Below are 13,186 nucleotides of genomic sequence, written 5' to 3'. Positions count from 1 at the left end.
TTGGAACTCACACTCTTAAACAGTATCCAAATTAATGGAAAGTGCCTGCACTAATGAAATAAAACATCAGGGCTTTGGCAGGAGGTGATTGGCAGAAACACCCAATGGCTTGATACATCTGTCTCCCGAAGACATAAATGAATTCCTCCTTGTAAAAGAGAATGAGTAACTGTGGCTGAGGCGAAAGCACTGGTCTAAAGAAAATGACTTCCTGCTTTCTGCCCGAGTACCTAGGAGCACATTTCTCAGCCTGATATCTTTGTGCCTACTAAATTAAGATGCTGGCTGTAAAGATAAGAAAGATTCTCCATCTGCAGTCGTGAGTACTTCACCATTTTGTGTTTAGTAAGAGAAGATATGATGAAGGGCTATCGTATCTTCCTGTGGTTGTGTAATTGATGGGTTGATTTATACATTTCTTTATTTGCTTCTTCATTCATTGATTCATTCATGCATACATTCACGTAATTAAGAGTGTCTGCTCTTTTCCAGGCACAGCTTTGTGCTGAGCACGTCAAGGTTTGCAGAAGCCAGGGTCCTATATTTGGATCATGTGTAGGACAGTGAAGGAAGTAAAGGGAACTACGCCATGCACTCTACCATGATGTTCTCTACGTAATTCCTTCCAAACACTCCTCACAACCCTGTAGGACTTTTATCATTACCTCCAGTTCCAGGAATAGAAAATGGAGGCTTAGACATTAAGTAATTTGTTCAGTGTGACTCTAATTATTGGTGGTGATCTTAGCTTTGAAATCACAATTATATTATTCGAGAGCTGGGATCATTTGCCCTCCTCCCACCTCCATGAATCAGATTGTTTTCTGCCCTAATTACAAATTTACCCTGCTCTCTAGATACCCAGATAGCTTTCCTAACAATTCTCTATTGTTAGTTCTCAGATTTGGCTCTCCAGAATGTGTGAGTGGATCCACACCAATCCAACATAACTAAAACAATCCTATATCTCAGAGCTGAAGTCAACCGGTGGTAGTACTTGAAACTTACGTATTCAAGAATATTAGAATTATGTCTAAGGAATGAATAAATGGACTCTGAGTGAGAGCTTTTGAGCTTTTCTAGAAGTAAAATAGATGAGAGTCTCCCTGAGATTCTCTGATTCTCTCCCTCTGCCCCTCCCTGCTGTGTGCGCTTTCTCTCTCAAATAAATAAATCTTAAAAAAAAAAATGGGGTGCTTGGGTGGCTCAGTCAGTTAAGCATTTGCCTTCAGCTCAGGTCATGATCTCAGGGTCCTAGGATCGAGCCCCACATCCGGCTCCTGCTCAGCCGGGAGCCTACTTCTCCCTCTCCTGTTCCCCCACTTGTGTGCACTCTCTCTCTCTGTGTGTCAAATAAATAAAATCTTAGAAAGAGAGAAAGAGAGAGAGAGAAAGAAAGAAAAGAAAAGAAAAGAAAAGAAAAGAAAAGAAAAGAAAAGAAAAGAAAAGAAAAGAAAAGAGTGGCAGATTGCTCAAGCCTTCCTCTCCAAACATTTCCATTCTGATTATTCCCAATTCATGGCATTACTCTGCTTCATTCAGACCTTCAGTGCCCTTGTGCCCTTCTCTAACATCTGTCAAAGTCAGGTTTCAAATCCTCATTTTAACTAAAGTGTAAGCAACTAACATCATTGTACAGGTCTGATAAGAGTGATCCTATTGTCCTTTCAGTAAGAGTTAGGATAACTTTTTATCTTTATGAAGATTTGTTCTTGGCAGTTTGGGGCTTTGTTTGGCAGTATGGGGCTCTGCCAGTTTGGGGACTGGAAGCACTGGCACTCATATTGGTAACACAACCATGACCCAGCTGTCACCTGTAAAGAGACAGGGAAGATCAGAAAAGATTTGCCCCTGGAATTAAGCTTGCTCACTAGATAGCTATTTTCTCTATCTACCTTAGAGATTAGATAAAGAGAGATTGAATTCATTTCACAGTGTGATATTCTGCTTTCAAGATTAACACCAGGGGGAAAGGGCATGATTGATTACTATAACAAATTATATAGTGGGAGTAACATCATTTTAATGGAAAAAGTACCTCAAAATAATACTGTAATGTGTTAAGCATTTTATAGGTTTTAACTCACTTCATTCTAAAAACAACACAATAAAATATCTCAATGTTTTCCCATTTTGAAATGGAGAAATCTGAGGCCGAGAACGGTTAAATGACTCACACAAGGTCCCTCAGCTGAATTTGAACCCAAGGCAATGGGTAGCTACTGGACTATAGTGTATCTTCAGGGATAGGTTTTAAGAATCCATAAATCAGTTTATTTTCATCACCTCCCTTACCAAGAACAAACCATGTTCACCCTAATACTTTGAAGAGAAGTAAGAACAGGGCAACAAAGGAAGTCATTTACTTTGGTAATCTGATTTGATCATCATGAGTATTTTGGGGATAGTTACTGTTATTCTCATTTTATAGATAACTGAGACAGAGATTAAGTAACATGTCTTAGGTCCCTCAGCTAGAAATACCGAGGAAGCAAAACAAGATTTACCTGATTCTACACCAGCTTTGCATACCAACCTGCCCTTTTGGTTGATATTTAGTCAAAAACACCAAGTACACCAGCAAACAAACAATAGGAGATTGTTTTTGGTAGTGTTCCGGAATACCTCTGGTTTCCAATAATACCATTATAAAGTCAAACATATTCCAGAGAGTAAAATCTTTTACAACTCCTGTTGAATTTCCTAGTCCAGAAGTGGCCTTAGATATTTGAACATAAAAGTATAGATTGAGAATCTAGGTGAATGATAACTTTGGAGTTAAGTACAAATGCGTTTGCAACCACAATAAAAATATTTAGGCATTGCAACTGTCTGCATAAATGCCAAATAACATTTTATTCATATGAGGATTAGGTGAAATTTCTTCTGATACAAAATTATTTTCTCTCCCGTCACAGACATTACTAAAATTTCACCAGATATCATTAAAGTGTTTGTGCAAACACTTCATTTAGTAGCAAAGAGGCAGTTAAAGTCTGTGAAGATGAGTCTACAGTCTTCTATTTGTCAAAAAGAAAGTATTGATGTTTTTTGCAGTGATATGTCTATATGAAAGTGCTTTGACAAAACATTATTTATGAGTAAACATAAAACATGCCATATATTTTAATATATGAATTACATAAAGCTTTTGATTGCGTTACTTTCATTCCTCATATGTTCTCTACTGCAACAATATAGGAGTTTTCCATTTTGTGTATTAAAGGTCATAAAATTGATCCTAAGCCCACATTTATAAGCTGGGCCATTTTATCTTTGCCATCCTGTGGGTTTCAAACCATCTCTGCTCTGCACAGAAACCCTGAATGAAAGCAAAATGTAGTAAATATTTTCAGAAAGGGCTTTTTAGTTTTTGTCTCCTCTTGGAAAGCTAAATCAATACTTGACCTTTTCACACCCCTATCAGAATAAAATGGACTCTTTTCTGCACTGACTTGGAATTCTAAAGTGTGTGGTAAGATCCATTTGTCTTGAAAGCCATCTGTCCCCTGGGGTACTCAGTGAGTGTGTGTGTGTGTGTGGGTGTGTGTGTGTTGTACAAAATTGCTTGGTCGCTAGATGTGAATAATATTTTGTGGGTTACATGATGCTTACACCTGTAACATTTCATATTTGAGTCTTCTGATTCTGTAAAATAGGATGGGTGGATGGATGAATGGATGGATGGGTGGATAAATAGATGATAGATACATAATAGATAGATGGTAGATAGATAGATAGATAGATAAATATAGACAAATAGAGATATAGAAAATAGTAGGTTGACTATAAGTATCAATGATTCACTAAAGCTCAGTGAAGCTACTAAGTTCATGTCTAGTTAAAAGACTGAACCATGGGGTGCCTGGGTGGCTTAGTTGGTTAAGTGTCAGCCTTCGGCTCAGGTCGTGATCTCCAGGTCCTGGGATGGAGTCCCACGTTGGGCTCCCAGCTCAGAGGGGAGTCTGCTTCTCCCTCTCCCTCTCTCTCCCCCTGCTTGTGCTCTCTGTGTCTCTGTCTCATAAATAAAATCTTAAAAAAAAAAAAGGCGGGACCAAATGCCAAACAAACCTTCTAACACTAAACTTGAAAGGGGGCCCTCCAAGATGCATCCAGAAAATAGAGGCCCAGGTGAGCATGTGGCCTCTGGTCTATCACAGCACAAAAATGCTGCAGCAAGAAGAGCAGAAAATGACATTTGTCAAAGCATTCTAAAGAGCAAAGTCTGTGTAACACAAGATGTAAGCTCTTTTAAGTTAAAGCAACTTGTTGGCGTCCTGGTTCTTTAAACTGAAACCAGAGAAAAGGAGACCCATTGGTGTAAAATGAGGAGGTGAACATGCTCTTTCTTCGTTTGTTTCTTATCTCAGGTATATAAGCCCCTCCGCCTCAGAATCAAATTCTTCTACCAGTGGCACAATCTTTTGCATTTCAATAAGTTTTACTTTCCTTTCTGCATGCCTTTGGGGCTTGGGGCTGAGGGCAGTCCAGGGGGTAAGGAAGTGAGGACTTCAGAGATGGATGGTAAGTTTGCATATGAATGTGGCTGCTATTTGGGGGAGCTGCAGAAGGCACTGTTGTGTGCTGTGTGAGGCTTGCTGTTTGTACCTGAGAGCAATCAGGGGGTGAATTTTGTTCCACTTACTGAGCAGTTAAATGACATCATGCAATTTTCAATTGTCTTGGTATTGAATCACTTCCCCTTTATAGGAGCAAGAATAATCACTGTCTCACAGTACGGTAATGAAAAGTAGAATCAATGTATCTACAACCAAAGAGAGGCAACCAATAAAACGAAGCTCCTGAAATTATGGTCGTGTACAATTTCTAGGAGATATGCATATTGGTGCCCAGTGACCTCCTTTCTGACTGCCCTGGGCGGGGGGAGGGGGGCTGGTCTTGTTTTTGCATTTCTTTCTTGCAAAAACCACCAACTTGCCAGACATACTACTGTTCCTTACAGTATACCAGCGAGAGTAACATATTCTCATCGATTTGATACTATGAGAAAAGACAAATCTATCTCATTTTGGAACTTTAATTAAAACACAGTTCAGGAAATAAAGGAAGATGTGCAGGGCCGGTTCACTTCTGAGGTGAGAAAAAGTCTTCCGTCACAAACTGATATTAAGATCACAGTGGTTCTGCTTTACAGGCCAAATAAATGGTAAACTAGTCTACAGAAATAAGCAAAGTCAGATGACTTTAAATTGTTCTACACTAAATTGGGAAGAGATGAACATCTTATCAGGAAGAAAGGCAATATCACACTGTCTGTGCTTCTTTATTTAATCAAGTCCCTCCAATTTTGAAATTTCAAAATAAGCATCACTTTTTCATGAATGGGTCTTTGAGGTGCGGGGGGAGGGGAACCATAGAAATTCACTGCGTATTTTAGTGAACAAAGCACGTTATGGATGATGTATTTAGAGATACCAGATTACTTTTATTTGGTTTCCTGAATGTGGTTTTCCAGGAAAGGTTATGATGTTTATGGGTGTATACACACACATCTACACAATATATTTCACGTAACTATATGTAATACATATATGCTTTTTTGGATTTCTTACATAGAGCCAGAAAAGTATTTTTTCTACTCTGACATCCAGTGGCTTTTGATCTCACTTTCCTTGAATGCAGAGTTTAATTTAGCAGTCATGTTTGTTTCACTTTTGAACAAAGTGTGAATTTAGACCATTTTATAATGCAGTATGTAGTTATTGGGAAATGAGAGTCATTTAATTCCAGCCAACAGATTTTAATTAACCATTTGTTATGGGCCTGATACTCCCGGGTGCAGAGGATGAAAGAAAGTACAGTCACTGCTCATGTGGTCCCCATGATCTAAAGCAGGTTGTTAACTGGGGGCAATACTGCCCTCCCTTCAGGAGAAACTTGACAATATCCACAGACATACTTGGTTGTCACAACTGAAGGAGAGAGGCTACAGGCCTCCAGTGGGTGGAGACCTGGAATCCTGCTACCCTGCCTGCGATTCACAGGACAACACAATTAAAAAAATAAATTATATGCCCCCAAAATCAGTAGTGCTGAGGTTGAAAAACCTGGTCAATAGGGTGAGAAGTATGTAATGCACTGTGATAAGCACTATTTTAAGGACATGAATAAAGTGTTGGGGAAAACCCAAAGAAAGAGAACTGGGGGTGAGGAGGTGTTAAAAAAAAGCTTTGTGGATGAGGTGACATAGGGGCTTGGCCCAGAAGAAGGAAGAATGGTTTGTTTAGCTAAGGAAGGATGGGAAAGCAGAGAGCATTCTATGAAGGGGTACAAAGAGGACAAAGCATAGGAAACTAATCTTCCCACAGAACTTTTACTGTACACAGTTACCACTGAGGTAGACTTCGATTGATGGTTTTATACACGTCAGGTTACTAACAGAACTCTGCGTGAGAGGGTATTTGTTGTTGTTATTTTGGGGTGTGTGTGTGTTTGTGTGTGTGTGTGTGTGTGTATTTAAACTTCGTATGTAAAGGGGTATCTTCCTAAGAGAAGAAACCTAAAATCATTTTCCACTAGTGGGAGGAAGATTTCCAGACCCCCAGTTGTATGTCTACAAACTGACTGCTAATTCTTGCTGTCTTCCAAACCTTTCTAGAACTGGAGCTCAGGGAAAGGGCTTTAAACAGCTTAGAACTGTTTCAGATTTAACATGGCCTCCATGTCTGGACAACCCAGAATATTAAGGCCTGCAAAGAGCTCTCTGACAGGAAAAAAAAAAAAAAAAAAAAAAGGACCAGATTGTTTCCTTAGTACCAGTGGTACTGTGCAGGATCCGAGTGTGGACTCTGGAGTCCCACCTCAACAACTGACCCATCACGTGACTTTTGATAAGTGGTAATTTTTTTTTTTTTTGCTTCCATCATCTTTTGTAAATGAGTATAATATTTTCTATATCATAGGACTGTTTTGAAGACTAAATATCTTGCATGTGTAGTCTGATATGTAATAGGCACTCAATATTAGTTCTTTTCACTTCCCCCATCGTGGTCTGAAAACATAGGGATTTGGCTGAAGACCAGTCCTGGGTTTTGAGAGATACTAGAAGCAAGATTCTCACCCTTCTGGTTCGCAGAGAAGACTTTGCAAAGGGTAGCTTTATAATAGGAAAATGTTAAGTGCTGTGGGCAGATAATGAAGTTGTTTGAGAGTCATTCTATTAACAAAATGGAACAAGTGTGGTGCACTCAGTGGCTGCGCTGAAGATGTCTTCTGAAATGTTGATGCCGATGGCGTGGAGGTGATTTAAAAAAGGTCCATATTTAAGTTAGTAAAAAAAAGAGAGAGAGAAGAGGAAGGAGTTATAGGATCAGTGGAGTAAGGTTGAAAGCAAGCAAGATTAGTTTAAATAAAAGAAAAATTTTCAGTCTCTTGAGTGATTAAAAGACAACCATAAACTCCACCTGGGGAAATCATGCCACTTTATCTCCTGCTGAGCAGTTGGTATTATTCTTTGCTTTTGTGTGTGAACATGCTCAGTTTCCTATTAAGTCATGACAGGAATAGTAAACAAATTATTTTCTGCTTCCTTTGAGTATAAATATTAGAAGAAATGCTATATCACATATATACCTTTTATTTCTAATGTTTATATTTTAGTTTGAAATTTCATTGAATCATGAATTTTGTCATTAAAGAATGATCTCCTTCAATAATCTAAAAAAGATGGAAATAAAAATATAAGGCTTGTGCTTATAGCCTCTTATGTAAGCAGTGATTTGATGTTCAAACTAGAATTGTTAAAAAACCAGAAGATATGTTTGTTTCTTTTAGTTAATATCTTTCCTCTGGTACAAATATTAGGGGTGAGGAAAACCACATGCTTCTGTTCATATTTCTCCCACTAATAGGAGATGAGATGACTTTCATCACAGTTAAGTTAGAAGAATGAATCTGTCATATATGTCACCTCATGGAAACATCTAAATGAAATGCCAGTATTATCATTTTCCACATCCCTTAATCACCATGGAGATTAAATAGTAAATCAAAAGTCCCCAGAGTTAACCAAAAACAAAACAATATTGAGTATTTGATGTCTGGAAAGGTATGGACCAATTCTATTCTTTCTTTTTCTTTTCCCCCTAGCAATTGATTAAAAAGTGCAGAATTTCCTAATTTAACAATCCATGTCATGGATATGAGAATCTAACATAACTCAAAAAACCCTTAAGTAGAATTAATGATAATAATATGATAATCAAAATAGGTAAAATAATAACATCTATAAAAATAATATTTCTATATTGAACACTAACCCCAAGCACAGTGCTAGTGGTAGTATTTTGTTTAATACCAAAACAACCCTTTAAAGATAGAGCATTCTTACCATATTCTACAAATGAGGAAAATAATCCTTCAAATAAATTAACAATGTGACTGAACTCATGCAGCCAGAGAAGGTGACAAGACAAAATTAGTATGATTGTTCAACGAATCTGCAGTTTTAAGTAATGAAATAGATTGAAATGAGATGTAATAGAATAAAGTCAGATAGGATGGGATGGGGTAGGATAGGATAGAATAGAAAAGTTAGTGTTCCACATGTTGCAAGGTTTGATTGGTGAAACTTTGTTTTCAGTTTTGAAAGTGGGGGAGAAAAAGAGAGAGAAAGAGAGTGAGATGTTGCACTGTGTAGTGGATTTCTTACCAGGAGATATAATACCAAAACTGGACATTTTGGAGCAATAATGCTCAAGAATGCTTGGCTTCCCTCCAACCCCCATATCGCCATTACACAATCCAAACAAAATAATTTTCTTATTTTGTTCCTGGCTGACTCTTGTAATATTTAGAGATCTGAAAGAATGAATCTTTTGCAGCATTTCAGCCAATTCCATTGGATTATGGAGACATAGACTGAATAATAGATTGACACCCTAATCCAAAATGGCACAGCTAATTTTTTTTTTAAGATTTTATTTATTTATTTTACAGAGAGAGACACAACGAGAGAGGGAACACAAGCAGGGGGAGAGGGAGAGGGAGAAGCAGGCTTCCCACTGAGCAGGGAGCCGGACGCGGGGCTCGATCCCAGGACCGTGGGATCATGACCTGAGCCGAAGGCAGACGCTTAACGACTGAGCCACCCAGGTGCCCCATGGTACAGCTAATTAGTGGCATATTTGGTAGTAGAATATGAGTATCGTATTACTGTTAGATGTTGTGCTTTGCATCCTTTTTTTTTCTTTCTTTCTTCTCCTAGGAGTTGAGGATTAAATGAATAAAGCATCAGAAATAACAAGTTGTAGGCTGTCAACTCCTACTCGTTGACTAGTATATCTGTAACACATGGGGGCCTCTCTTTGCAATGAAATTACACAGTGACTATTTATTAACTGCCTCTTTAGCAGAACATTGTATTTAGGTATAAGCTATGCCTTTTACTGTCTTGAGCTTCTAGTATAGATGAGAAAAAAAAAGGTATTAATTTGTAAATAATGTAGTGACATATGTAACAATAGGTTAAGAAAATTAAAAGATTTTTCAAGTGAAACGAACAGACCATTACATTGTTCAGAGGAAGGAGAGGACACTTTGACTTGGGTGAGAATTAAGTCAAGGAATTGTGGAAAAGGCAGAATTGAGTCTTCTTAGAGACTTAGGTGGTGTCAGGATATGCCAAGATTGATGAAGATCTGGTCACTTCTGAAACTCCTGAGTTAATAGGTGAAAAATCAGGATTGTCACAAACAAAGCAGCTGAAGAATGAACTGCTCAACTGCTAAATGACTCTTTAGGGGACTATTGATATTATAATGTAATTTTGTGCTAGTTGTTCATGAGCTATTAATTGAAAAAAAAGTCTATGTAGTTATCCCAATGAAGGCCTATCAAGAAATCCAGGTGCAATGGAATATTCCAGTGTTTCTAGTATAATATACATAGTAATAAATGCTTCAAGGTCAAATTCTACCTCTTCTATGAAGCCCACTCAGATTCTTTTTTTTTTTTTTTTTTAAGATTTTATTTATTTATTTTACAGAGAGAGACACAGCGAGAGAGGGAACACAAGCAGGGGGAGTGGGAGAGGGAGAAGCAGGCTTCCTGTCGCCAAGGGAGCCTGATGCGGGGCTCGATTCCAGGACCCTGGGATCATGATCTGAGCTGAAGGGAGATGCTTAACGACTGAGCCACCCAGGTGCCCCTCCCACTCAGATTTTTAAAGTCAGTCCACACTGAGCTTTTTCTCTCTAACATACAAATTGCTACATTACACTCAGTACGTAAATATTGTCCTGATGTTGTAAAACAAATGTCTTGTTTGTACATCTCAGCTTCTTAGATTATAAACTTTTAGCTGTTGTTGAATTTTTCTAATCACATTCCTAGTTCCTTGTACACACTACATGATGAAAACAGATTTGATGATTGGTTAATAGATAGAGGGTTTTTTTTGTTTTTTTTTGTAGATAGTTTGGGAAATTATCAAATTAACTCCTCAAATTCTCTTGCTTTTTTATGGTGTTAACTACATGCTACCAATTATTATAACTCTGTACTCGGTACATCCCCAACTATCCTTTAAATGCTTGTGACAGGTAACAACTCTTACACTTACCTCAGCACACTATACCAAATGAAGTGCCTGCACATTGTAAATATTAAGTGAATAATCGCCAAATGGAAGTTGAATGAATTTCAGAAATAATAAGCATGATAAATATAGGAAGGCTACCACAGAATGGACCCAAGGAAAGCTCTCAATAAACATGAAAGGAATGAGTGAACGAGTCACGGATTCTAAGTTTTGCCACTAGCTAGTTGTGAAACATGATCAAATCAGTTTCCCTTTTGGGGGACTCAGTTTTTTCATCAATAATATAAGGTGTTTAGATATGAAGGCTGGTTTTCTAACTACTTTTCAGACTGTAGGAAGGTACTTTAGGACTTCCATGAAAAATGAAGTATTTTCTTGGCCAATGATATGCATTTAAAGGGCCTTAGTGTATGGTGGGCCTAACATACTCTTTAACCCACTGCTAAAATTGCTTGAACAATATTGGTGTAAATTACAGCATGGAAATTTGCCTTTTTAAAACCACTTTGAACACATGCGACTTAAAAGCCCATCTTGCTGCCTATTCCAGAAGCCACATTCAGATGAATTGGACATTAATTTCGTAGGAACACTGGAGACAACATTAATAAGTTCTAAATGCATATAGCAGTTCTTTCACTACACAAAGAAAGAAATGTATGTTCATTTGTCATCCATACAACATTCATCAAAGAATAATAATTTTTATCAGATTGGAATAAAATATTTCATTTTTTTTTGTCTTTTCCTCACCCCATATTCTCTTTTTATTGAAGAGAGAAGTATGCTGAAAACATTTTTACTGAGTTGCTTCTTTGATGAACTCACAGGTGGTTTGGGTTTGTTTCCTTCTCCCTGGATAATTTAGATTGGCAGGTTGGCAGGTAAAATCTTGTTGCTTTAATTGATCTATTGGAATGTAAGAATGACTATTGATTGGTACTTATTGGACTATAAAATCAAGATTCTGAGCCTGAGAAATTCTGTGGCTTAGTAATAATCACAGTAATAATGGTAGTAAATAATAGTAACAATAGCTAAGAGCTCTATTTAATTTCATTTGTTGCTTCCTAGGCAGCAGGCTAAATCCTTTACATATAAAATAATGTATTCTTTGTGACAGTCCTGTGTGATAGGTTCCATTATTATAAGAAAGGAAATTGAGCACTTTTCCCAAGGTTAATAGTAGGTGGTAAGTCATGATTTAGTGATCTTACAGTCTACTAGGAATGAAAACAAAAGGACACACATAGATTTCACACGAGGTAGAACATAATGAGTCCTATAGGAGAGACGCATACAAAATACCATTCTCTAAGATTGTTCATCTATGTTTAGATTCATTCATTTATTTGTACAGCTATACTCTTGATGTTCATACACTCTCAATGTACTTTTATCCAGAATTCTAGGGTTGGTGGATCCTTACTCCAGTACTTCTTCTATCCATTGCCAGAATCCCTCTCTAGAGAGCTGGTCACAAAACCCTGTTGCTGAGTACCTTTAGGGATAAACAGACTCCCTATGAGCAAGTATATCTGCTGCTCAGTTTGTGTAGATGGGAGTTGAGCCAAACTTGATTTCCCTGCACCTTCCAATCTTGGTTTTGCCCAGTATAGCCAATTAATTGTTTATGACCATTCTTTTTCAACAAGCTAATCCTTGTTGGAGGCCACTGTTTGGCTCCCTCCCATCTCCACATGTCTTTTTTTCAGGGTTAACACTGCAGTATTTCTGTAAGGTTAGAACTTTGTAATCAGGTAATGTGTTTGGGGAGAGTGCATGACACATAATAAGTGATATATAAATAATAGATGATAATGATACTAATAAGAACATAATTGTTATTTATTGTATAAGGCATAGTTTATAGAATTCTTATTCTCCTGGTTGACCACATTTTGTATAGAATGATTTAGATATAGGTACCAACTTTCCTTAAATATGTTACTGCTAATAGAACACAGCGCTTCAGGTTCACTTGTGTATATCATTAAAATGAACCCAATAAATTAAACTTAATTGGTAGGGATATTGGCAGTGCCCATTTTTGCATACGTAACGTCTGGGTTCTGCCTCATGGAGCCCTTATATTAAAATACCCTTTTGAAGACTTAAACCATTGTCTGACTTTGTGATTGCTCATTAGAAAATAGTAATATTGAAAAGAAGAAAAAGGGAAAGATGGAAAATCACCTAAAAAAATGAATAGAAGCCATTTCAAACATACAACCCTATATAAGAATGAGGGAGAGGGGCACCTGGGTGGCTCAGTCGTTAAGCGTCTGCCTTCGGCTCAGGTCATGATCCCAAGACTGGGATCGAGCCCCGCATGGAGCCCCGCATTGAGCCCTGCATCAGGCTCCCTGCTCAGCGGGAAACCTGCTTCTCTCTCTCCCACTCCCCCTGCTTGTGTTCCCTCTCTCGCTGTCTCTCTCTCTGTCAAATAAACAAATAAAAATCTTAAAAAAAAAAAAAAGTAAGAGGGAGGGAAGATAAATACATGTAGCTAAAGCATGACCAATGATAAAGCAGGTCCTCCATTCAAAGGTTTAATCTACTTTTTTTTTTTTTTTACTAAGCATACCAACTCTTTGTTTATTAACAGAATAAAATTGTAATAAA

At 37.7% G+C, this 13,186-nt stretch overlaps 1 protein-coding gene across 13 annotated transcripts in view; it reads left to right on the top strand.

Moving 5' to 3' along the window:
- LRRC4C (leucine rich repeat containing 4C) overlaps window positions 1-13,186 on the top strand; it is a 1,196,081-nt gene that overhangs the window by 1,067,532 nt on the left and 115,363 nt on the right. The gene's annotated exons all lie outside the window — the stretch shown is intronic.

Source organism: Phoca vitulina, unplaced genomic scaffold (genome assembly GCF_004348235.1).
Source record: "Phoca vitulina isolate PV1807 unplaced genomic scaffold, GSC_HSeal_1.0 scaffold16, whole genome shotgun sequence".
NCBI classification, from domain to species: domain Eukaryota; kingdom Metazoa; phylum Chordata; class Mammalia; order Carnivora; family Phocidae; genus Phoca; species Phoca vitulina.
The sequence above is the reverse complement of the archived record's forward strand: the minus strand, read 5'-3'. Positions and strand labels throughout refer to the sequence as shown.